This window comes from Hyaena hyaena, unplaced genomic scaffold, assembly GCF_003009895.1.
Source record: "Hyaena hyaena isolate Hyena2069 unplaced genomic scaffold, ASM300989v1 scaffold_25, whole genome shotgun sequence".
NCBI lineage: Eukaryota > Metazoa > Chordata > Mammalia > Carnivora > Hyaenidae > Hyaena > Hyaena hyaena.
This window is the reverse complement of record NW_024080657.1, coordinates 3,384,376-3,411,749: the sequence shown is the minus strand read 5'-3', so window position 1 is coordinate 3,411,749 and position 27,374 is coordinate 3,384,376.

Sequence of the window (27,374 nt, the reverse complement as noted above, 5' to 3'; positions counted from 1 at the left end):
GGTGAATGTGCCAAAAAAACTACTAGTTTCCGACAAGGAATAATTAATAAATAAATCCAAGATGATCCCTACTTATGGGTGATATTTGACCCAAAAAGAACTCTTGTTGAAAAATATTCTGCATAAGATCCTATTCAAGCAAACGCTACTTTCCAAACAAGATCTTTTGGGTCTTTGGCTCAGGAGCCTGATCCTCTCTCAGTCAGATGGGTGTAAAGGATGATTATGGAGAGTAATATTGAGTTCATACAATTCAAAGCACATGTTTATTTGAGGCCCACAAAGTGCTGAGCCTTCTTACGCCTAAGCACTGTGGATTCGGCAGTAGATTAATCCCTGTATCTGCCCTCAAGAAACACAAGGCCTAGTTGGAGAGATGAGCACAGAAGTGAAGAAATAAACCCACTGGATTAAGTGCTATGCCAAAGACATGGTATACACATAGAAGAAGGAGGTAGCTTGGTAGTTACGAAGACATTGGAGAGAAGACGTGGTTGAGTTGAGTCTTGCAGATGTGATTGTCAGGCACCAGTTGGAGAAAGAGTATTCCAGGAAGAGGGACCAGCTTACACAAAGACATGTGGAAACATGTGCAAGGCATAGGTGGAGTGCTAGCTGGCCTGATGTTGGGAGATGAGGCAGGGATCACTCGTTCAAGGGCTCCTGCAGCCTGTTTACAAGTTTGGATTCTGCTCTCTAAGTAACAGAAAACCAAACAGGGAAGAAAACTTTCTTTTTAATGTTTTTTTTTATTTATTTATTTCTAGGAGAGAGAGAGAGACAGCGCGAGCAGGGGAGGGTCAGAGAGAGAGGGAGTCACAGACTGAAACAGGCTCCAGGCTCTGAGCTGGCAGTCAGCACAGAGCCCGACGCGGGGCTCGAACCCACAAACCACGAGATCATGACCTGAGCAAAAGTCGGACGCTTAACCGACTAAGCCACCCGGGCGCCCCCAAAAACAGAGGTTATATTATCAGGAGTTAGTGAGAGGTTGGCTGCAGACGGTAAGAAATGAGTATGAGGCATTTTGTCACAAAGAAGGGGGCACAAGTTCGAGAAGAAGATAATAAGGTCAGGTTTCGGGTGTACCCATTGCAGTGTGTCTTCTAAGCAGCCCAACAAGCAATAGAGACAATGGCTGGGGGTTTGGGACAGTGATGGTAGCTGGAATGAATGTTTTAGGAGTCATGTTGGTGGCAAAGGAGACGATGTACCCATTTGGGGCTGGGGAGGGGTGGTGATGTGCAGAGGTAGGATTCTTTCCTTCTTCTAGGTCATGAATCTTCTGAGAATCTCATGGAATGCTATGGACTCAATGTCAGGAAAATGTCACAAAAGCGCCGTGCATACACATATGGTCTGCATTCAATTTCAGGATATTCTAAGACTCTAGAGAACCACAGAGCCTTAGTTACGAAACTCGGGAGTATAGGGAAGATGAGGAGGGGCCATGTTGCAGTCCTGGCTCTAAGTAGTCTGGGTGGTGAAAAGGTAGGAGAAGCTCAAATAGAAGAGTTTACAACAGTGTCCTCCACCCCAACCTCCACTCAGGGCACATGCCTCCCAGAAAACCAAATGACATTTGCTTCTGAGTTTAAATATTCAGATATAGCAGAGTAGACATTTGGGCTCTTGTCAACTCTTTAAAATATTTAACAAACCTCCCTTCCCACCTTCTCATCCAAATTTCTTTTCCCATGTTCTACACCATACTGATGTGCCTTTAGAGGAGCTCTGTGGACCCATAAGGAAGAAACCAACTGGAAGTTCACAAGTGTGAACTTGGATTCTTTACAAGTATGAGTTAATAACTTGGGGAAACGGCTATCCTGGTGGTAAAAGACACTTGGGGTTTTCTCTAGAGCTTCACAGAATGGCATGTGTTACTTAAAAAGCAAACCAAAACATGATAATGATAGAAAACAGCTCCTGGACTCATAAGTGTTCTTGTCCTTCCTATAGCTAGCCTTGAAGTCTCAGCAGCCAGGTTCATGACTACTCTGGGTCATTTGTCAATAAATAGAGAAGTCACAGCACAGCAAAGTCTAAATCTTTCCTGAATTTCACTGCAACATTCCTGAGTCTTTCTGCCTCTATGACTGGTCACCGCCCGAAGTTCCTCTCTCACAACCATCTGGTCTTGTTTGAACGATGCAGTCCAGAATTACTCTCTGTTCTGGCCTTTGCCCCCTACCTCCCTCCTCCCATCCCCATCCCTGTCTGTCTATCACCCACACTACCTTACAAATTATCTTTCTAAAATGAAAATATTGGAGCATCTGGATGGCTCATTCAGGTGAGCGTCTTACTCTTGGTTTCGGCTCAGGTCATGATCTCATGGTTCGTGAGTTTGAGTCCCCCATTGGGCCCTACATTGACAGTATGAAGCCTGCTTGAAATTCTGTTTTCCTTTCTCTCTGCCTCTCTCTCTCTCTCTCTCTCTCTCTCAAAATAAATACATAAACATTTAAAAAATAAATAAATAAAATGAAAATATTGACTCACATTCCCTTGTTTTAACTGGCATTCAGAGCCCTTCCGATTTGGCCCCACCCACTTCACCAGCCTCGTGTCCTCTGGCCCCCCATTTCCCCACATCCTTCATCAGTCCTCAAGACATGCCTTCTCCTTTATCACCTTAGCATACACTACCACCTTGTTCTAGAATATCTGGTGAATGCCAATCTAACCTTCAAGGTTCACCTGCAGCACTGTACCCTCTGGGGTAGCCTCTCTGACTCCCCACTCTCAGCAAAGACTTGTTTTCATCCCCTAAGCTACCATCTTGTTCAGAGCATTTGGCTGTAATAGCACATGATGGAGTACGTGTGTTGTGCTTTTCGGGTAAGAATGTTTATGGGCTTGTCTCCCCTACTGGACTGTGGGCTGCCTGACACCACTTGTGCATTTTTCAAGCCATGCTGACTGCATAGACGGATCCATTCAGTGATCTCCCCAACTTTCTCCTCATTCAGGGAGGAATTCCCTTTTGCCCCCTTTTATGAGGAGTTTTCTAAAATTTGACCCAAGTAAAGATGGGCATATTTAACCTAGTTGGAAACACTTTACCAAGACAGGAAGCGAAATATGAATATGCAAGTGATCCCTCCTAGGGTGCTTGGTATTTATTTATTTTTTATTGCAGTTGGAAAAACTTGTAGCAATTGCCTGTGTCACCATATGTGATTAGGTATAGTTTTATGCCATGCCTGCCACAAATTCAGACTGTTTCACCTCGTATTGATTCCTATGATTTCAACTTGACTTCTCTCCATCCCCTCCCCTCCCCTCCTCTCCCCTTCCCTCCCCTTCTCTCCCTTCCCCTTTCTATCTGCCTACTACACAACAAATGTTAGCTGATTGCCTCTTCACCATCCTGTCTTGAAGGATACAGAGCAGTACTTCGAAGCATTCATGTGCCCATGAATCACCCAGCGATCTTGTTAAACTGCAGCATCTGATTCAGCAGGTCTAGGGCTGAACCTGAAATTCTGCATTTCCAATTACCTCCCAGACAGTTTGGACCACACTTTAAGTAACAAGAATAAAAGATGAGGATGGGGGACGAATCAGGTAGAGACTGTGCTCTCACAACAAGATGACCGTCTGGGGTCAGTCCCTACTTTGCCACACCCTGACAGGGAGTTCCCCTTAGTATCCACCGGGTCTGCTTTTTCACAAAGTACAAACTCTTTTCTTTTTTAAATTGAGATATAACTGATAGATTGTTAGTTGCCAGAGGTGGGGTGGGGTGAGCAGAAAGGCGTCAGGTGGTCAAAAGATACAAACTTCCAGTTATAAAATAAATAAGTCGTGGGCATGTCATGTACACCATGGCGACTGTAGTTAATGCTTTGTGCTGTATATTTGAAAGTTACTAAGAGAGTGGATCTTAAAAGTTCACATTAAAAGTCCTGGTCATCACTGAAGGGGAGAAATATGTGAAGGAATAATGTAGGACTGGGAAAAGGGGAGAGGGGGACATTCCATTTTGCCCCCTGAAATGAAGGTTTGGGTGGTGAGTCAAACAAGAACGGCATGCCCAGGATTCTGACGGGACTTTTAAGCACAAGCTGAGCAAACCATTAAAGTTTAGATTCCAATTTTAAGACCTCCAAAACATAGCTAAGGGAATCTCATTTGCGTGCTTGAGAATAAATTAGGAGGAGGGCAAAGGGACTGAACAGCTTCCCAGGAATGTACCCAGAGGCCAAGGAGCCAAGGACTCCTTGCTGCCATTTGAAGCTGGGAGAGTTTCTATAGTGCAGAGATTATTAGATAGGAAACTGATAACGTCTTAATGGTGAACCATGCACTCTCTCTGGGGAGAAGAGAGAGGGGGATTTGGTGGGATTCTGAAAGTTTCCACCCAATTCCATTGCAATGTTAAACCGGCATAAAGCTAGAAAACCAGGAGGCTCAGGAAATAGCAAAGTTTCTTACAGCCGCCAAGCCTCCTCTCTGTGCTTTAGAAACTGAAAATCCTGACATTCTTACCTACTGAGTGGCGGGTTGAAGATCATTCCAGTCCACTGCTTGGGAAGTTCTCTTTCTTCTCTTCTTTTCCTTCTTTTCTTTTCTTTTCTTTTCTTTTCTTTTCTTTTCTTTTCTTTTCTCTTCTTTTCATTTCTCTTCTCTTCTCTTCTCTTCTCTTCTCTTCTCTTCTCTTCTTTCTCTTCTCTTCTCTTCTCTTCCCTTCCCTTCCCTTCCCTTCCCTTCCCTTCCCTTCCCTTCCCTTTTCTTCTTTCTTTTCTCCTAATTTTGTCAGCCAGATTACTAGTTATTTGTCCCTCTCAGATTCATGGGATCATTCATTCATTTGTTCATACATTCATCCTCACACTTCATTTCTTGAAAATACTTTGTGTACATCTAGATACTGAATATAGGCTTTCACCATGAAAATATAACAAAAAATAAGAGAGTCATGGTACAGCTCCTTCCACTTTTCCGTTGAGGATGATTCATTTATAGAATCCTTTGGCTATTGTTAGCTAAGAACCATCCCAACTTCAACACTATCCAGAACATGTACCTCTGTCTTGTCTGCAAGAATATCATGAAATCACATTTGAAGTCCCTGATTAACTTCAGGCATAGGATTTCTTTTCTCTTTCTTTGAATTACTAACCTAAACACCTTATTTTTAGAAGAATGACTGGTGGTTTAAGCTAATTCCAGATTTATTTTAGCAAGTGCCTACTGGCTCCTGGTGAGTGTAACATTCCTGTCTAAAGGCACACAAATGATCTCTTTAGCCATCTATTCTCCAGCGGTGCCTCAGAGCCAGTAAAATCATTGCTGCAAAATGTGATAATCCCTCTTTATACACCTTTACAGAATGTGGCTGTCTTTGTCTGCCTACGTGCTTTCCTTTTATCCACTATTCCTCAAAAATCACTCTGATATATTCAGCCTTTTTTCCTCACCATTGGTGGACATCATTCACAAACTGAGCTTGTCAGAGAGTTCCTTGTGCAGCTGTGTTAGAGATTTACAACACTTCTTCTTCTTTTTATTTATCACAGTATTATACAATTATCTAGTTTTACTCTTAAGAATGATATCAAAAAATTCCATTTAAGAATTTCTATTCACAGGGCACCTGGGTGGCTCAGTCGGTTGAGCATCTGACTTCTGCTCAGGTCAGGATCTCATGGCTTGTGAGTTCAAGCACCACATCAGGCTCTGTGCTGACAGTGTCAGGTCTCTCTACCTATCTCCCACTCATTCTCTCTCTCTCTCTCTCTCTCTCTCTCTCTCTGTCTCAAAAATAAATACTAAAAAATATTTTTTTAAAGAATTCCTACTCACAAAATATTAATGATGGTGGTGTCTGGAGAGCAGGATTTACTAGGAAAGATAGAGAGATTCCTTCATTTTTATTTTATACTTCTTAGATCACTTGATTTTTTTGTCTTGGACATCTGGTCTTTATATAAGAACATTTTTAAAATGTTTATTTCTTTATTTTGAGAGAGAGAGAATACAAGTGAATGAGGGACAGAGAGAGAGAGGGAGAGAGAGAATCCCAAGCAGGCTCTGTGCTGTTAGTGAAGAGCCTGACACAGGGCTTGATCTCATGAACCATGTGATCATGACCTGAGCCGAAATCAAGAGTCAGACTCTCAACTGATTGAGCCACTCACTTATCCCATAAAAACAATTTTTTAATTTTTTTTATTTAAAAAATTTATACTTATTTGTTTTTGAGAGAGAGACAGAGTGTGAGCAGGGGAGGGACAGAGACAGAGGGAGACACAGAATCCAAAGCAGGCCCCAGGATCTGAGCTGTCAGTACAGAGCCTGACGTGAGACATGAACCCATGAACCATGAGATCATGACCTGAGCTGAAGTCAGATGCTTAACCAGCTGAGCCACCCAGGCACCCCAGAACAATTTTTAATACATTTTTATTGAGTATGATAGACATGAACCAATATTTATAAAACCTGGTGATAGGTATTCGTACCTGCCCTTTTAAGGCCCAGACCACATTCCATTGCAAAGGAAATGACAGAGCCATGGAAAAGACCAAGTGTCTGCAAACATTGCCTAGGACACACCCACCTCTATTGCCTGAACGCACCTCCTCACATGCAACTTTGTTCTCTCTCCTGACCTGGTCTGCCTCACTCACCACAATGTCTTCATACCTCTCTTCACCTGAGATATCACTCCTTGTCTGTGTCTCAGTCTCCCTGGCTCACTGGTTTGTTCTCACTTGAATTTATCTCCTTCTTTCTAACATAATGCATTAAGACTGAGTCATGGTGACAGACCACTAGCTTGAACTTGACCTTCCTTGAATGAAATACCTTAAGAAAAAGCCAAGTGGATTTGGAATAAATTGTCCCTATAGTTTTAGGAGTTGTTGTAGAGAGGCCTTGGGTGGGTGTCTAAATCATCCATGATCAGTTTTTATTGTCTACCCTCTCCCCCCCCCCGTTTCGATCATTTCCACTTCTGTCACAAATACATTTATTTTTTTTTTTTTAGGTTTATTTATTTATTTTGAGAGAGAGAGAAAGAAAGCAAGTGGGGGAGAGGCAGAAATAGGAGAGAAAGAAGACAATACCAAGCAGGCTCTGCACTGTCAGCACAGAGCCTGACATAGGGCTGGAACCCACAAACTATGAGATCATGACCTGAGCTGAGATCAAGAGTCAGATGCTTATCCAACTGAGCCACCTAAGTGCCCTGCAAATACATTTATGATTATACTTAAGCACAGGGAAGAAGTTTCCCCATATCATTTATTATACTCCTCAGAGACAGTAATGTCGGTAAGCCAAGCCAAAACCTCATTAGACACTCTGCTTTGGTCCAAAAAAAAAAAAAAAAAAAAATCCTGAAAAGATACCCTGGCCTCTTTGGTCAAGGACTGGAAACCATCAATGAGAATGCACGCTGGCAAAGGAAGCCATCTTGTGGTCTGAGCTCACCTGCCCAGGTCTAAGGTCAACCACCTGGGCTCTGATCCCAGCTGCTGCCTCCTGGGCAATCCCATGACATCATACGTCCACCACCCACCTTGTGCTTTTAATGTCTTCCTCTCTACTGACTACACTCAGGCTACAAACAATTCCATCAGTTTTCATCTTAAAAATAGACTAAAATAAGCAAGACACTCCTCCTCAAAATATCAGTAAATCAGAATCTCTGGGAGAGAGCCCAGGCATCAGTATTTTTCAAATGCTGTCCAGGGAGAGGGAGTTCTAATGTGCACCCCAGTAGAGCACTGGTCCTCAAGAGTAGATCCCTTGAAGAGCCACTGTTTCCTTTTCCCTCATTCGCATGCACTTCTTGATTTATCCCATTCTGATTATGACCATCACAGCCCTACTGAACGATACCAATTCTTAACCCTGCGACCACTTCTCTGATCTGTCTTCTTAGGTGCAGTTTGATATAATTTGCCTCCCCTTGCTTACTGAAACCCTCTCTTCTGGGATAATTTCCTGCTTTTCTTTTAAACTTGGACTGCTTCTCCTCATTTTCCACCATGGGCTCCTGTTTTTCTAGTTTGGAGGTGGAGTGAGGACAGGAAGCAGGCTACATGGCAAGAATCTCCCCAGGGCTTTACATGGCTAGCATTCTTTGTATGGATAATGCCGTTCAGAAAACATTCAGAAACAAAGAATATTAAGAAAATGGAGCTAATTCTAAAAAATGCAGGCAAACACCAGGAAACAGGGTAGAGAAGATGCCAACCAGATGTTGCTCAATGCCAGCTGTAAGAGTTTGGGCTCAGACCCCAAACTTGGTTCAGATGAAACACAAAAGCCAGATTCCTCCAGAAGAAAGCTCCCAGAACCTTAGGCCAAGCTTTTATTCGTTCAGAGAGACCGTGGGGTTAGTGGGCAAAACACGGTGACATTAGTTTTAGGCTTGTCTACTGTAAACCCCAGAATCTGCTCTTCCTTGGTCTTGGAGTCCCATTCAGGGAAGGCAAACCCACATCACACCACTTTGACTCCTGGGAACATCGCAAAGGATTAAGACCAAAAGGCAAGTCAGGGAAGGATCTGAGAGCTGGGCAGCTGCAGCAACAGCCCCTCCCAGTCCCCAGGATCTGAGCTGTTATGGTTCTGTTTTAAAATAAACTAAGATTCAGATGAACAGAAAGTTTGTGTTTCACATTAACATTGTGGCTTTTTCTCAGCTGGGTGTTTTTATTTTCTCTGTCACTTTGCATTACAGGAATAACACAGCTTTCCCAAAGAACAGCTCCATCAGATAAGTAAACAGCACAAAGTGTGGCATGTAGATTGCAGAATTTGAGGCTCCCTGACTGGCCTTGGCCATTAAAGGTTCAATGGCTGTTGGCCCAGAGCACTAGCTTCAGGCTCAGCTCGAAACTGGGCTGGCAAAGAGGCCATACCTCATCTTCTAGGCTATGGTCCCTTGCATTTTCTCATGGGTCAGCACAGATGCAGCTGGAAAAAATCGCTCACTGTACTTGCCCCAGCCCTTCCCAGCACAGTTGTGGGCACTGACTACTGCCTCCAGCCTCCATAGCCCTCCCCAATCCTAGGGCAATGGAGACCCAGTGAAGGAAGATGTCAACATGTTCCTGCCCACCAGAAAAGTGAGTTCAGAAATAGTTAGACTCTGTATATTGCAGTCAACCTATGTAGGGGTGGAGGGAACCCAACACATTCCCAGAGGCCACGTTATGGGCCCTTTCATCCCAAGCTCCTTTATGTTGCCTAACACCTGATTGACTGACTGGCCTCCTTCACTTGGTCTTGATTCTCACTCTTTGTACTGTGGGTAATGTAGCCCAGGAAAGAATCGTGGCCCCTCAGCTTAGACCCCACTTCCATAAGACCTGTTTGAACAACCTCACTGCATCCACATCCTGACTAAACCTCTTTAGTGAGCTTGACTTTGAAAGAATGAAGAACACCTTGCTCAGACCCAAACCCCTCTTCCACTATCCCTTACCCTCACAATAAGACTTCTTATATATCAACCTTGACCCATACAGAAGTTGACTTTGCTTTACTCTGGGGCTCAGTGATTTAAGTAACTTTCCTCTTTTTTAAGCAAGTAGTTGGTCCCTCCCAGGGCCCAACTCATGCTGTTTCCACCTCACTCCTTCCTTCTGGTTGGAAAATTTCAGCATAACCTCATCTAGGCCCAGCCAGCATGGGAGTAGAGAGAGTTTCTATGAGGACTCTTAATTTTGGCACACAAACGGCCCTTTGGCAAACATGGGCTCTCTAGAATATCTCTCTCTGGAATTTCCTAGACTATTCACATGACACAAAACTGCAAAAATTGTTTCTAGGACAAAAATTCATATATTTTAATAAATCAGAGGGTAAATCCAAAGGCATTTTCAAAATACAGGCTCTCATGACAGCAAGTAACAGAGAGCACAAGAAGAAATGCTGTGATTTCCCCTCACTCCTGGCAATTTGTTTTTAAATGGGTAGTCTAGCAAACTGGCTACTGGAAAAAGAATCTGGCTTGAAGATGTGTTTTCTGCTTTGATATCTTAATCTGTTGATAACAAAACAGTCAAAATGCCTATGAATCCTGTTCATGGGATGAGCATAGCTGGCTAATCTCTTTTACTGTGTATTTAGAAATTTTGAATTTAGACAGAAGAATAAAGTGAATTCCAAAATTCCCATCACCCTTCTCCCAGATTATTTTAAAGCATATCCAAGATATCTGTCATTGCATCAATAAATATTTTCATATTTATTTGTGTAAAACTAGAACCTCATTTTTGAACACAATTACATTATCACACCTAAAAGTTTAACAATAATTTATTAATTTTATCAGATCTTCAATTAACATTCAGATTTTCTTTGACCTCTTCAAAATTTATTTTTCTGGATTTTTTAGCGAAAATCAAGATTGATGTAGGATACATATGTTGCAACTATTGGTGTGTATCACTTAATTCTCTAGATTAAATTATTTTTTATTGTTTTTAATTTTTTATTTCTGAGAGAGAGAGAGAAAGAGAGAGTGTGTGAGCAGGGGAGGGGCAGAGAGAGAGGGAGACACAGAATCCGAAACAGGCTCCAGGCTCTGAGCTGTCAGCACAGAGCCTGACACGGGGCTCGAACTCACAAACCGTGAGATCATGACCTGAGCCGGTCAGATGCTTAACCAACTGAGCCACCCAGGCGCCCCTCTCTAGATAAAATTAGCACTTCTCTCAGTATCCCCATCTCTCTCTCCTTTTTCTTTCTTCCTCTCTTTTCCTTGCCATCTCTGAGTTGAAGAAAAGGCCTCATTTGTCTGGATTTTGTTGTTTACGATGCCATGGTGCTATTTAGCATGTTCCTCTTTCCCCTGTATGTTCTTAACAGTTAATCATTCCACCCTTGACTCTGATTCCTGAATCTGCTTTTATGACTAAGGGTTCAATAGAGCTTCCTGGTCTCCATTGTAAACCGCAGGCTTCTGTCTCCTTAATAATGAAAACCTGAGGCTGTGTGCTGCAGTGGAAAGAGCACAGGGTTTGAATCAACCACCTACTAGAATGATCTTGGGCAAATAAGACTCATTTTCTTTGGTTATAAATGTGGATACTAATATTGCCTTGAAAAGCTTGTTTGAGAATTACAGGTCATTATTATAAACATGGAGTGTGAGGAATGGCACATGATATAGCTAATCATGTACCCAAGAGACAGCACCACATAGTGAATGTAGCACAGATTTTAGAGCCAGACAACCTTGAATAAGGTCATGTGTAGGACGGGGACAAATACTCATTTTCATCTTAAGGATGGAAGAGAAAATGTGTGTGACATATGTTGTCCAGTGCTTAGAGCCTAATGAGTATGGCCTTTGTAGACAATGACAGTAGTGTAAATGTATCAAAGAAGGGTAGAAGATTGAATTCAATATAGTTTTTTTAATTCTCTTTGACACATGATTCCTTCCAATAATTCTCATTTTATCTTGAAAGCAAAAAGCCAAAAATGTGGATAAATACAAAATGCAAGGAGAATATAGAGGAGGGAACAAATAACTTTTCCTGCATACCAAGGAAGCCCCCCCTCCCCCCCCCTACAAGAAGCCATAACAATGGACTGGTCATAAGGGCTATTGGGTAGTTGCTAGGTGAGTGAGAAAAGGTGAATATCACAGGAATAGCACTGGCCAAGCACAGCTGGGGTCACCAGTGATTTCAGAGAAATTGGTTAGGGTTTACCTTATTGGCAGTGGGGAGTGATGATGTGGTTTAAGTAAGAGAACTTTTTGTGTGATAATGTGTGTCACGTGAAATAGAGGGAACAAAGGAGAGAGCTCAAGTGATATTGTGACAAAGGGAAGTAGGCCAGAAGGATGTGTAACATACCACATAAGAGATGCTAAGAGACTAATGCCCCATCAAACCACATCAGGCCACCATAGTTTTTATCAAAGGATTAGATACAGTATCTCTGAAGATTGCATCAACAAGGCAACGTTTTGCCTGTGGTGCTCATGGAGTTGGAATATTTGAAACTGAACCAATAAATAAACAGTTATGTAGAACTTGCACTCAACAATGAAATGCAGGTAATGGCTTAAAAAGGGCTACAGAGTTGTGAAGGTTATCCCCAGACTTGTCAGGACAGATCCACGGAAATCACAACCTCCTTCAAATACCATCATTGTTTCAGATTCCCTGAGAGTGAAAGGCAGCACACACACACAAACACAAACACACACATACACATCTCCATGATGCAGTTGTATTTATGCTAGTGTTTGCCAAATTATGTCCTATAGAACTTTATTCTACAGATGCCTCATGGAAAAAAGGAGAGAGCGAGAGCGAGAGTGAGAGCGAGAGTGAGAGCGAGAGAGAGAGAGAGAAGGAGGTTGGTTTTCCAAAGTAGCTTGGGAAATTCTGGCTGAAATAGAATTTAAAAGGTTTCTTCACTGCAGGACTTCTCAGAGCCTTTGTTTAGTGCACTGCAAATCTCCAGCATGAACACAGAGTATGCAAGATTTTAACAGAGACCTCCCCACGCCTCCCACCAGAAGCATCTTGGACAAGTATTCTATATGCAATTATACTGGGGGAAACACTAGCATCAGTGATGGTCAACTGCTTAGAGATATCTCAGGACCTGAATCTGATGGCAAAGAGACTGAGCTGACGAAGACATTTCTACTCTATTGCTGAGCAAATACAGACCTTGCTGGAATGCAAATCCTTTACATCAGTCAGGTTTTTCTCTATTTAATCCAGACTAGTGTGCATAATTATGAATGAACTAGATGGATATTTCTAACACACACATGAAGAGAAAGCTCCTTTCAGCCAGAGCTGACTCATCTCCTAAGACAACGGGGAAAATGCTCAAAGTGGACAGGCGTTGAAAAGAGGTCTTCACAGATGGAGGGGAGAGAGAAAGCTGTTTGGGCGCTGAAACATCTCCCAGATTCCACTTCCAATCTCATGTGCTCTCAGGAGACTCAAATTGGAATCCGGGATATGTAAGAAAATTAGCTGCTCCATCAAGGATTCACATGTGTACTTAATTGCCCTCCCAACATGCATGTGTGCTCATGCACACACACACACACACACACACACACACAGAGTCTGCATGTGAGCATAAAATGGGCTGAAGGTTTTTGTTGCCAAGCCTCCACCTGCCACAGCTGTGCCCTATTAGTCAGTGCAGTTTCACCACACCAACCCCTTATCCAGCTGGGGACAAAGATGACTCTATGTGATGTCCTCCATGACCACCTTCAAGGAGCAGATGTGATCTAAAGTCTGTCTGCCACCCTGCCCACTGAGCTGCACTATTCATGTAATGTCCTCCAACCTGCTCACCTGAGCCTTAGAGAGGGGTCATCTGCTCCACCACAGCTTTGAACCCTCTGTATCTACTCTTTACAGAGCCTGAGCGAGGGATCTTCCCCTCATCCCTGGAGTCCTGGTCATACTCTGCTTCATTCCTACTAAATCCCTTACTTTCATAAATACCCTTTCCTATTGCCTGGGACTATTTCAATCTGTTCTATCCTCTCTAGGGTAGAACTTTCTGCAGTGATGGGGAGGTTCTATCTCTGCATTGTTCAGGACAGTAGCTGCCAGCTAGATCATCCTCCCAGACCAGTCACTTGCAGGCCACGTCAGCAGTGTTTGGCACATGTACTGGCCAAGTGGCATTGGACAGTCACTGCACTGAGCCTCAGATCCATCCTCTGAACAGTGGGATAATTGCATATGTTTACTAGGGATGCTGTCATGCGATGTCATATGAGAAAACACTTGTGAAGTGGCTATCACAGAGCCTACCACACAGCAGGTGTGCAGTGAATGTTTATTCCCTCTCTCTTTATCCAAAGAGAAGCCCAGTGTCTAAAATGCTCAGATGGTTTATGTTTCTCTAAGTAGCCTCAAAGCTGCCTTGTTTATCCCCTAAAATACCAATTCCCATAAGGGGCTTGAAATTGGAAAGCTCTGGATCAGCTCTGGAAAATAATTTTGGCTTTCCTCTTCTGCATCATATCTCAAGCTGGTCCCCTCATTCTAGCACTGGCGTCTGGAAAGTCTAGCCTTGAATTCCTTCCTGCACCAATCAAGGATCGGTCCCTTTCTGGGGGAGGCTGGAAATGAGACCCATTGTTCATTTGCATTGTGCAAACTTTCCTCAATTAAAAAGAAAAAAAGAAAGTCCTTTACAATGTGTAGGTTGGAGGCTTTGCTTCCTTCCAGTTAAAAGAGGTCCAGGGACAGGGGTGGGACAGCTGCAGTCCAAGAGGAAGGGAGATTGGCGGAGAGGCATTCCAGGGTCCGTTCCTACCAGAGCGAGAGGCCGGTCATGCTCCTGTAATCCGCAGGTTGCTATAGCCTCTAGCCATTTAGATGCAGCCACAATTTTCTTGAGCCCACTCACTAGCCTGCGCCACTGCCCCCCCGCCCAGATTTCTCCAGAGTCCAGGCAGGGTGCTTATAATCCTTACAATCTCATTGTTTCCTCTACCTTTGGGGTGCCTGCTTGCCTCATTGTAGGATGAATACCAAGCTTTTCACCAAGTAAAGCACCATCCATATTAACAAATAAAATATACAACGGAAACCACTCACACACATGGCATTTTTAAATGTAGTGAACTTCTTACCGAGCTGGAGTTTTCACCAAGAGATCGTACAATAGGAACTCCAAAATCATAGGCTTTCTTGCCTGCCATACAGGATCCACCCACCCAGGTCATCCCTGCACAGGGTGCTGCCTCCTATCTTCTTCCCACTGCCCTGTTCCTAGACTCTTCCTCACCTTGGCCTCCTTGATTTCCCGGAAGATGTCAGATTACTCACCGTACACCTTCATGAGCCGTTTCTGCACCTGCTGGCTCTTCCTTGTTGATCTGTTTGCTAAATGAATGAAGACAATCGGCTCATGAAGCAACTTCTCATTTAACAGAAGCACCCTTTCTCAGAAGACAATGGTGATGTCAGTGATAATTTTGTTTTTCTTGGTGCAAATGGGAATCGTCATGGAGAACTGACATAGTTCTCTCTCAGGACACCTAAGAATCTTTTAGCTGCTGCAATATGTCCTGAGGGAGTGTTAACAACAGGTGCAAAATTTTTGCTCCAGCTGTATACATACACGTTGCCAAAATGGCATCTGATGACGCTAAAAGATGTTATAATCAATATGAAATATGAAAATAATAATATTATCACAAAGAAGAGGGAGGTAATCCTTATTTGGACAAAGTATCTTTTTAGAAATCACTCTGGAACTAAGTTCTATAATTCCACAATCCCATAATAAAATTACCCAGCACTCATAAACCTTCCAGGAAAAATAAATTTTGCAAGCCAACAAATGAACACAAGTAGAAGAATGTGTAGTTGAGTAGATAGAATTCGACTAAGAAGAGAAAGAATTAGGAAGGAATAGGAACTGGTTTGATATTCCAGAAGGACGTTGTTGGTAGAAGAATAAACAGGCAGGACCAGCTTAGATCCCTAAGCTGGAGGTTGGAGGGTTAGGAATGGCTGGGGTTAGAACATCCACTACTTATGAGGTCCCTATAGAAGAGGCTGCCAAATTAGGACCTTTGAAGATGATTAAATAAGATGAGGTCATTAGGTGAACCCAAATCCAATAGGACTGGGGGAAGGGGGAAGTCTGGACAGAGACGGACATGCATACGGGTGAAACACCACATGTAGATGGAGGCAAAATTCGGGGTGATGGTAGGAATGCCAGAGATCACCAGCAAATCACCAGGTGCTAAGAGAGAGGCATGGAGCAGACTCTCCATCCCAGCCCCCAGAAGAAGCCAATGGCGCCCATACCATCTAGATGTGGGACAATACATCTCTGTTCTGTCCTGAGATGCCCCATCTGTGGTACCTCACTATAGAAGCTCTAGGAAACAAACACGGTCTCTTCAGAAACACTCCCAGAAACACAAACCCTTGGTCAAAAGGTGTGAATATCTTTAATGTTCTTGATACCTACTGCCAGGTTGCAAAATTGCTCCACTTTTAGGCTGATTTTGGACTCCATTAACTGTGAGAGTATTCGTTTCATCATAATATCCCCAGACTATGATTGCTTTATAGATTTTGCTGATTTATTTGACAAACTATATCACACTGATTCTGTACTTAAATTTCTTTGATGATCACAGAGACTAAATATTCTCTACATTTATTAGCCAATTTTATTTTTGACGTCATGAACTCTAGGTCCTGTCCCATGTCTTTTGAAATTATGTTCATATTGAACTTCTGGAATGATGGACTTTCTTCCTTTGCTATTTGTAGGAATTCCTTTCATAGCATAGATAGTCATTCCCTTTCTGCCATACTTAATGCAAATTTGCCTCCGTGTGGTGTTATTTTTATTTTGCTTCTTGTCCTCTGAATATATATTCTGGCAGAACAACACTTTGGGATTTTCAATTTAAATATATTGAAATGTTTGTGTTATTTATACAAGGATAGAATTTTGTTATAAAATACAATTGTTTAATTCATCTAGAATCTAGTATTTGGGGATAGGGTGTTAGGTGAGCATTTACTTTGTTTCACTAACAAATCATTAATCCAGTAACCCCATAGGAGCTAGTAACTTATCTTTCCCTTCCCTACATGACAAAATACTTGTGTGTGTGTGTGTGTGTGTGTGTGTAGCCATGTAAATATCTGTGTTCAGAAATTGCATTTAACCAACAGAGTGTTAGATGTGTCACCAGACACAAAAGTCTAGAAGAGTGATTACATCTTAATCTCCCAGCCCTTTGTTCAGTATTAAATAAACCCTCGGCCCATCCCCTAAACTCCTGTGTGCACTTTTACCTGCCCCACTTACTCTTCTGCTCCTTTCCAGTTTAGTTTTCAGAGATGTCCGTCTCCTGCACTCATCTGTAAGCTCTGTGAAGGCCTTCCTGGCTTCTTTTCAGCTGCATTCTTGATGTCTAACATGATGTCTAGATTATAATAGACTCCTCAAAATAAAATTATTAAAGGAAGGACTGTTCACCCCACTAGGCTGTAAACTACTGTCTTTGCCTAGAATGTTCTTCTTTTTTCCGTTACCTAGTTAATACGGAGCTGTGGCTGGGAACCCAGCCTCTAGACCCAAACTGCCTTGGCTCAAATCGGGGGACACACTATTCATCCTTCTTGGGCCTCACTCTCTTCTTCTGCGAGCCAGGAATAAAAATGGTACCTACCTCAATGGGTTATTGGGGGATGAAATGAGCTGTGAGCACAAAGCCCTTACCAAAAATGGACCAGACACCTAGTTACTATCATTAGGATTCCACCTTGAAAGACAGCTCCTTAGAAAGGCCTTTTTCACCTTCCTCTGACTAGATTAGGTCATCTTCAAACCCTTTTAATTCTCTTTCCTTTGTGTCCTGTATTTATCTTAATAGTTATTTGTGAATGGCTTTTTTATGTCTCTCGTTACACTTTAAGTTCTGTGATGGAGGGATGGTGTGTCTCTTATTTACTGTTGCATCTCTTATCTTTAAAGTTCCTAGAATGCAGAGGTCCATAATACAATAGAGAAATAAAATGAGTTATAGAATACATAAATAAAAGAATGAACATCTAATTGTGGAGGAGGGAAGTCACGTTCAGGTAGGAAACAGTGATCCTGCACGTGCCTACACCAGAGACTGAAAGCCTATAGCCTGCCTGTTATGAAGTACAGCGTTATTGGTGCAGCCACATGCATTCATTTATATGTTGTCTATGGCTGCTTTTGCATCGCAATGGTAGGGTTGAGTCATTTTGACAGACTGAATGCAAAGCCTGCAAAGCCTAAAATATTTACTATCTGGCTTCTTACAGAAAAGTATTTGTTGACCTCTTATCTTTGCCACTGATTTTCAAACATAAACATAAGAATCACCTGGAGGTCTTATTAATATACAAATCCTAGGCTCCTCCCCCAGAGTTTCTGTAGGTCTAGGGTGTGAGGCCCAACAATTTGCATTGTTATCAAATTGTCCATTGATGCTGCCTCTCCTGGTACAGGGACCCACGTTAAGAGCCAGTGGTGTTCAATATCCAGACACACCTGCATGTCTCCATGTGCATTGCTCTGCACACGCACAGCTGAAACTCCAGGGCCTGACATTGACATTTCCTGACAGGGAGGTGATCCATGATTCCCTTCAGTTTCAATCAGATAGGACACCATTGCTGAGGCAAACTGGAGACTAATTTCATGGCTCCTGTCAACTCTAGGTTTTGAGAGGAGTTGACCCCAGACTCTACTGACCACAAGGTGTGACCCTGACAAGACCTTTGCCCACAAAGCCCGGGTTAAGACTTCTGCTGCCATTTCCTTGGATTGGAAAAGGTAAATGAGAGGACTCCCTTCTCTGACACACCCACTGATCATGCAAATAACAACAGAGATTTTGACGGTTGCGTGTTCTGAGAAAGACCTTTATAACAACATCCAAGGTGTGTACAGTAATTATTCCCATTTGGCAAGGGAGGAAATTGACTCAGAGAAGTCGAGCCACCATTCTAAGGTTGGGAAGCTGGGACAGGGCTTAGCCAAGCTTGAAAATCAGTTACTCCAGTTCCAAAGCTCACGTCGACCGTAGTGGCACTGCTCTCTCCTCATGCTTGCAGGAAGGGGGGCATAGCAGAATGGATTTCTGGCAGGGATAGCTGTGTGCTTACTCTCACCCCAATCTCCGGTATAGCAAGGGGTTATCAAATCAGTTAGTAATTGAAACTTATTTAGAGAAAGCTAAGATATTACCCTGCTCAACCTGCAGCCAACCATGCACAGACCTGACATTCCCAGCCCCCACGTAAGAACACAGTAGACACTGTGACGTGCCACCCAAATTGTGTTTCAATGAAGGCCTTGTCATTCAGCCATGGGGAAGGCTGTTGGCCACACCCTTCACCTGTCAGCCCCTTCTGCAGCTGCCTCAACAGTCCCATTGAGGGACTCTCCCAAGCTCACCCTGAATCCAATGGTGGCTTGGTGCCATAGTAGAAAAACCCAGCTCCCTAGCCCAACTGGGGACAATTCTAGCTCCAGATCCCCCTTGCGGTCACCCAAGTTTGTCTCTGGAACTGCATCACAACTGGACTTTTCCATATTCCCACTTCTGCTTCCCTCACCTCCTGTCCACAGGTGTGGGTCCTGAAAGCCTTGTCAGTAAACCCCTCACTCACTAAACTGTGTCTCAGTCCACATCCGAGGGAACAGAGATGGCAACAGAGACACCCCCTTTCAGAAGCCACTTTAGACACGCCCATGCCTTCTACCACTGATGGTCCACGTTCCACCTGCAGACTTCTCTGTGGCCCCATCAGCATATTCAGTAGCTCCACGAATCCACCAAGAACTTTCTACTTGAAACTGCCTCCTGCTCCTCTTTTCAAAATATTCACCCAATCATCATCATTTATGGTCTCCTTGTTGCAGCAGAAAGCCCTGAGGAAGGCTAGTACAGATGGTGCCCTGCCACAGAATCTCAGTCATAGATCAAGGCAAAAACTGTCTAGAGTTTGCAGCCAAATATAGTAAAAAATGTTGCATATATCGCCTTCCCACACCAAAATGGTACTGCTCTAGCAAGTCGATTTCTTTTTCCACTCCTTGATTTAGTGGCTTCCTCTGGTTTATGAAATATTTTTTACCCAGGGCCCACTGAAAACATCTTTATAAAATAGAGTTCATCTTTGAACAGGTCACTTTCCTATAGAATTTTAACAGTTCAAGAAGGAAAAGGGGAATATTTCTGACCCAGAGATTCTTTGAGCAAGTATTTAAGTGAGTTCCGGGATGCCAGGATTTAAGCTCCGTTGACAGCGAACATAATCATCAGCTTGTAAAACAAAATCTTAAGTTCATGCCTGCAGAGAGCACAGTGAATAAGATCTGCTTAAATCACCACGGTGATGTGGCACAAACAGTTTCATTCCTGCCCGTGGCCACTGTGCAGGTCTTGACTTCATACAGTTAATGAGCGACAAAGCCAAGATTTGAAACAGACCAGCTTGAATTCTGAGTCCATGTTCTTTCAAACATACTGTGCAATTCAATTTATTGGGCATCATTTATGTATGTCTAATATAATATGTTTGAAATACCTGTGTTTGTGTGCTCTCTTATATATGATTTTCCTCTCTCTCCCTCTCTCTCTCTCTCTCTCTCTCTCTCTCAACTTTGTCTATCATTGTAACTACAGGAAAAAGAACAAAAGATACCTTTTTGGAAAGAGGAAGGGAAATCTCACTCCAGAAGAAAGAAGAAAGGGAAGCCAGCTCATTCATTTCTTGGGGATTAGAGGTCAAGACAGAGGAGAGCTTCCCCTTTGACCCTGGAGGACTGTGGAAGACAGAAGGGTAATGGACAGGGAGAGGTGGGGGTTTTCCTTTTCCTCTCTGCACCAAGGCCTAACTGGGGAACTTAGGAAGTTAAAAAACTCACTTGGGACACTCACAGGAGGTGTCCTTAGAGGCTGTCCCCACAACAGCATGAAGGTGGCTGATTCAGAATTAATATCACAGAAAAGTATGGGTGAGTGAAGGGAAGGCTTCGGTTGGCACTCCAGACCTTGGCTCCCCTGGTGTGTAGCAGAAATCCAGAAGTTTCTGCATAGTCCAGGAGGTGAAAAGCAGCTGAATGTCTACTGGGAAGGGCAAGTCAGGGCGACTATGGAGTGGACCTTCTTGCTGGTACAGCCTCACCCTAGCCCCCACTGGTGCTGTGGACCCATAAGGTAGACAGGGGCTTTCATTCATTTCCCAGACCAAGAAGCCCACCAGGAGCCCTCATGCTGCTGCACTAGAGACCCTTCTGTCCATCACCCCAACAAGGCCACTGGCAAAGTATTTCTGCGCTGGATCTGTTCATAGTTTCTTTCAATGTGTCACTTATGATGTTCCACTCTCCTAAGTGTTCTGTATATAAACTAGTTACTCCTCAACAACCCCATGGGTTGGGCACTGCTATCGGCATCCCCATTTCATAGAGGGGGAACCAAGGTTGGGAAGACTCAAGGCATAAAGTGCTCTTCCCAAACTCACACTCTGGCAAGCGCACCTGACATTCAAACGCAAGAGTCCAAGAACTTGACCATTATGTTAAGTTGTCTCCTTTGTAGGAGTTGCTCATAAATGACAAGTAAGTGAAATATCGAAGTTATCTATGTCTTTCTTTCTTTTTTTTTTTTTTTTTTCTTTCACTCTGAATTAAGAATGGCTTGGGTAGCTTTTTAAAACCCATATGCCTGGGACCCTCCCAGAAAGGTGGAATCTGACTTGGGGCAGGTGATTCTCTTCCTCCTTTATCTCCCCACTCAATGGGGAGTGGTTGATGCCATATACCTGGGACTTAAGCTTGGTTCCCAAGATGCTTTATAACCAAGCAGAACTCTGAAGAAGGGGACAGACACTTTCAGCCCACATAAGTAAGCATCTGTCCACAAAGAATATCCATTTGTTCCAGTAAATGTCCTATAGCCATCATGGCAGAGTCTCAGACTGAGGGAACAAGGTCTCTGGAAAATTCCTATGTGAGAGTGTTCAACAGAGTCCCAAGGAGGTGTCCCCTTGCCCCGTCCAGGTGATGGACAGCATCCTTGGGGGTCACATTCATACGCCACTGGGCTCCAGATCATTTCTACTCAGCTCCCTGGACTCCGGGGCTGTGCAAACAATGATCTATGTCTATACTCCCCTTGTAGGTCCCCAAGGTGCCTTCTGGTGATGTTTATTACTAGCACTGCCTCACTAACAATTTGTTTAGGAACCTTCCAGCTCAGCCTAAGTGTCTCTGCGGAAAGGTAGCTTCTGAGAACTGAGTAGTTTGGGGAGGAGAGGGAGGCTGGGAACTTGGATGGGGGTGTGGGACTGCCTTACTCCTTGTTGAGGGCAGAGGAGAGTGAATTGGGGTGGTATTGCCTGAGGAGACTGAAAGCTTCTGAAGCCCCTCGTTCACCCTATAACCTACTAGAACGGGAAGCCCTTCCTAAGGCCTTCCTCCCACCCTCCCCCACCTCTCCAGGAGGGATCCCCAAAAAGTAATCCCAGAAGATGACAGAGGCCTTGGAAAAATGCAAAGGTATCCTGAGGACTCCCCACCTCCTTGGATGGAGGAGGAAACTGAAGCCCAGAGAGAAGAGAGACTGATGTGAATCTTGCAGCTAAAATCAAGAAAGATCCCAGAAGATGCACCTGTCTGCAAGAGTGTTTCTACAGGAGTATCACAGACCTAAGAACACAATGCTGGGCCGCTCTCAGCACACTACAGGCCCAGACAGCACTGGTGCGCTCTGCTGGCGGTGACCGAAGGTGACACTCCAGGCAGCACCCTTGTGCAGATGGCCAAGGAAAGAGATCCGGAAGATGCTTCTTTGGGGAGAACCAAAGCAAATTCCAGAAATTATTGATTCAATGCTGCAAAGCCAAGAGGGGGAAGCTGGACACAAGGAAAAGAGATGTGGAAGGTCCAGAAATGGGGGGGGGGGGGGGGGTGTGTGTGAAGCAGACAAGGAGCCTGTTCACAGTGACATCTCTGTTTTGTTCCTGAGTGTGAGGGCATGAATAGCAAGAGTACACCTAGCAAGCAATTTGGTTTAAAAAAAAAAAAAAAAAAAGAGGCAGGGCTGCCTGGGTGGCGCAGTAGGTTAAGCATCCAACTCTTGGTTTCGGGGTCAGGTCACGATCTCACAGTTCATGGGTTCAGGCTTGCCTGGGATTCTCTCTCTCCCTCTCTCTCTGCCCCTCTTTTGCTCTCTCCGTCTTGCAAAATAAATAAACTTTAAAAATTAAAAAAAAAAAAGAGCTATCTGAATCTGTTCAGTTCCCCTATTTGGGGAGTAAATAGTCAGCAGTGAAGTTCCATAGTGAGGTAGACCTCAGCATGTTTATCTCCAGGGCGCAGCTGGGGAAACTGATGGTCACAGACACCGGGTAATTTGTCCCAGTCAGCCCGTCAGGGATGGAACCAGAATTTGTGCTCAGATCTGCCAGAGTCCAGAGTCAGGTTCGCTATGCTTCCTCCCAGCCTAGCAGGGACGGGGTATTAGGGATGTCTAAAATCTGCAAGCTGTGCAGGGTAGGGGGGATCCAACGGGGGGCGATCAACAGGAGGATAGCCAGTGACTGGGTAAGGAGGCCCCTTGAAACACACACTGGCGGTTGAGGGCAATGCTCAGCCCGGCAGTCTTGGGCACTTTTTTGCAGCACCAACAACATTCCCAAGCATCTTTGACTCTACGCATCCCAGGCATGACAGCGAATGCTGTTCCCGCTCTTAAAACCATCATCCATTTCCAACCAGCCCCAGCGACAAAAAGGAGTGAAACATACTCTTCTGACTGGCAGAATTCATCAAAATGAATTGGCAGTACCTATCAGCCTGAAACAGCAGTTTGCAACTTGCTGGGTAACAAATCTTTCTGGGGACATTATCTCCCAGGAAACAACACAGGATAAATTCTTAGCACAATATGATTCCTCCCTCCTTTACCTCCTCCCCACTTCAAAAAGATTTAACATCTAATTCAGGTTTGGACGAGCTGCTTCATCTCGGTAGAAACACTGTTGATCTCTGTCGGACCCCAACGGCCTTGGGCAGAACAAACAGGGAAGGCGGAGGCGTGGATGGTCGGCAGTGATAAATAAATACATTACCACCGCCTCTGACGGAGCACCGTGACCTCCAACACAATGCTGCGTGCAGCCGTTTGACAAAAGTCACCCAATTTTCCCGCAACCTCGAGGTCTTAAGATGCCAAGGCAAGAAAAGGATGCCTGATGCGGCAGCCCCCTTCCATCAGCACCCAGGGATAGAGGGGCTGGCTGGCTCTTGTCAGGGCCTCTCCTTGGGGTCCCCAAACGAGACAAAACCCAGAAAGAAAGTTTTGCCAGAAGGAAAGGTATGGCCTGAAAGGATCTTCCCAGTGAGGACAATGAGGCTCCGAGGAGGTAGGTAAAGTGGCCAAGGCCACACAGCTAAAAAGGGGTAGTGAAGAACTGAAAATACATTGTGTTTAAAAAGAATTCCATGGGTGGGGGTGCCTGGGTGGCTCAATTGGTCAAGCATCCCACGTGATCTCAAGTCATGATCTCGCGGTTCATGAATTCAAGCCCTACGTCAAGCTTTGTGCTGACAGCTCGGAGCCTGGAGCCTGCTTCAGACTCTATGTCTCCCTCCCCAACTCACGCTCATCTCTCAGTATCTCAAAAAATAAATAAACATTAATATATATTCTTTAAATAATTCCATGGGAGGAGGAGGTCAGGGCTCATTACACTTGCTGTTGTTTAAAAAAAAATTCCAGTTTTTCTTTCCTCATTGCACCATGATACCACTTTATTGAGTTAGAATCTTTACATACACATGGAATCTTATAGAGCACTGATTGTAGGGGGAAAGGCTGACTGTGAATTATTTAAATTAATGGAAGCATAGGGACATTCAGAGAGGAGCCACCTAAGTGTCCCAGTCTTAGGGTAATAAATAGGAGGTCCTTATCGGAGGAAGCAAAAATGCCCCTCATGAATGGTAACACATAAACTCAAGAATGGATGCAACAAAAAGACTTGCCTGAATCCTACAGAAAAGTCAACATTTTGGCGCAGTCTCCCAGGGATCTGGAAGACACCTCGGCTGGGCCACCACCCCATCCCCCAGAGAAGGAAGTGAGCCTGCGTGAGCTGACCCCACACACGACAGAGCGGGGCAAGCAGCGGCCCCTGACCTTCTGCCCAAGACCCGTCCTCTGGCCACTTCACCTTGCCTTTTTCTCCACAGAAGAAAATAGAACATAAAGAGCTTGGGCTGTGGGATGCTCTCGTTAACAGGAGAAGTGTCAGCCAGTTTCTGACAGGCACCCTTTTAACAGAGAGCCAGGCGGGTCTGGAAAAATGTCCGGAAGGAAGGCCTTTGTCCATGGTCTTGACTAAGGACTCACTTAACCGAACAGATAGCACCAAGCTTGGCACGCCGCAAATGACCCATAAATATGTGTGGACCGGATAAATCACCTGTCCCGGGGGACGAATGGACAGTGCATGGAGTATCCCAGCAGACCTCTTTCTGGGCTGCTCTACAACACTGAATCTTATTTATCCCCGTCAAGTGTCCGGCACTGTGTATTCCCTGTTTCTTTCCCACCCCACCCCCCCTTCTGTGTCTCCACTTGAATATTGCTCTAGGAGACAAGAACCGTGTCATCTGTTCACCAGCCTTCCTGGGTCCTCAGTACATGTGAGGTAAATGAATGAATGATTCTTCTTTGAGCAGACTGTTTCCTGATAGTCCCTCTCTCTCCTGCTTTGGGGTAAAAGGAGTGATCCATGAACTCCTACAATATTAGCATCAAAAGAATGGCGCCTCTAATTTTGTAGTTGAGAAAAATGAAGTTCGCAGAGAGGGAATGTCTTTCAAGTTCATGTGTCATGTCGCGGCCACACCACAGCCAGGCTCGGTGTGTACTGCATGACACACCAGACATAGATGGGTCTGTGTGTGCATCATGCTCTCTCTGTACTCGTGCGTGCATAGCGAGGAGGTGTGTGTGTGTGTCCATGGATCTGGGTGTGCACCGTGCTTGCTCTGTACTCATGCGTGCATAGCAAGGAGACGTGTGTGGGTGTCCATTGGAAAGGAAAGCTGTTGGCTTTGTCACAGTCCCTTTCAAAGATCAAGGCTTCTGAAAAGAAACTGGTCTCTGTTGTGGCAGCCATGGAGCTTGCTGCCGGCTCAGATCCCCCCTGTCAGGCACCTGCTGCAGGGTGCACGGCTGATCGAGAGCTTCTGGCTGTCACACCTCCAAGCCTCCCCCGTGGCTAGTGTCAGGCCAAACTCCTGCCCCGCTCTCAGTTGAGGACGGAGGACCAGGTGCAGCAGAGGGGGCCTCCTGGGCACCGTTAAGGGACAACTTTGGAGCCGAAATGCCCCATCGATGGGCCTGGCTGGACTTTTGTCAGAGCCATACTGCAGCCTGAGTCCACGCAGAGTCATCCCGCCCCTCCCTCCCCACCTCTATCCTTTCCAAGGGTCTCACCCACACATGGCCCGAAGACCCCTGGCCTGATTTTACTTTCTGTCTCTTTATCCCACACAGACGCTCCTGAACAATGAACCTCTCACATGTCTAGTCTCCTCTTGGTGTCTATTTCTCCACCGACCCAAACTGACCAAGTGGCACTAGTGTTCGTGACATCTAAGCTCTGTCCTTTGAATCTGAGACCCACAGCCACTCTGCCACCACCTTCCTCCCTTCACTTCACAGTGCCCACTGTCTCTCCCCCCAACTCTCCCTGGGGTGTGTGCAGCACCACCAAGGTGTCAGGAATCGGTGTGCCCCAGGATCTCAGCCACAGTCTCCGTGTCCCACCACATGACATGCTTCCTGGAACTTTGAGGGGACTCAGAGGAACATGTTCTGGAAGCTGGTGGAATGACTGGATGGGGCCTCACACACACAGAGGTGGAAGAGGTGTGGATGTCCTTTCTCCATGGAGCGAGATGACCATGCCATGTCCTTCCTGCCTCCTGGGGGGCTGCTGGCATCTTGGTCCACAGCACCCAGGGTGGCTGGTTAAGGCTCATGTGTCTGTGTGCAAGGAGGAGGGAGGGACATTGCTGAGCATGGGGCACCCACGAGACCTTACCAGCCAGTGGAGGATGAAGAGAGCAGCCTGGCACTCCAGCATCCAGGGACAGCGGTTATGGAAAGGGCTACACCAGACACGGTCACTTATGAAACAGCCCATCGCTGGGCACCTACAATGAGCCAGGTAGGAAGCTCCGCACTGCTCCTGCATTGTCACCACTGATTATTGCGTCCGCCTTATGGAGGGAAGGCTGTTATTGTCCCCACCTGATAACTAAAGATTTTCAACTTCCAGAAGCTGAATTCTTTGCCTAAGGACACCCCACAAGAACTCTACGTGGCTGACCCCAATGTTTGCACATTTATCCACTTCCTTAAATTGATATGTTCTTGGCACAAGCTGGGAGCAGGTTCACAGGGGGTAAGGAGAGCAAGGGCGACAGAAGCAGAGCGATGGGGATGCCGGGCCTTGAATGGCTCCTTTAAAGGACAGAAAGTACAGAAAGCAAGGGGAGAGCCACGGGCCTGGAGAAGAGAAGCCCTTCCCTGACAAGGCTAAGGCAGTACCAGTCCTGACCCAGATGCCACGAGGCAAAGGTGGAAACAACTGGAATCAGATCCACAGAATGTGTCACTTGGTTGTGACATTGTGGAGATAGAGACACCGAGACCAGAGAGGGGAAGGGACACCAGCCCAAGGTCACACCGAACAGTGGCTGAGCTCTGGACAGAGGCTGAATGGCTGACCCATTCAGAGCCTCATGTCCTCCAAGCCCTTACAGACTGAGGTTGGAGGTCAGGATATGTCTTCGGG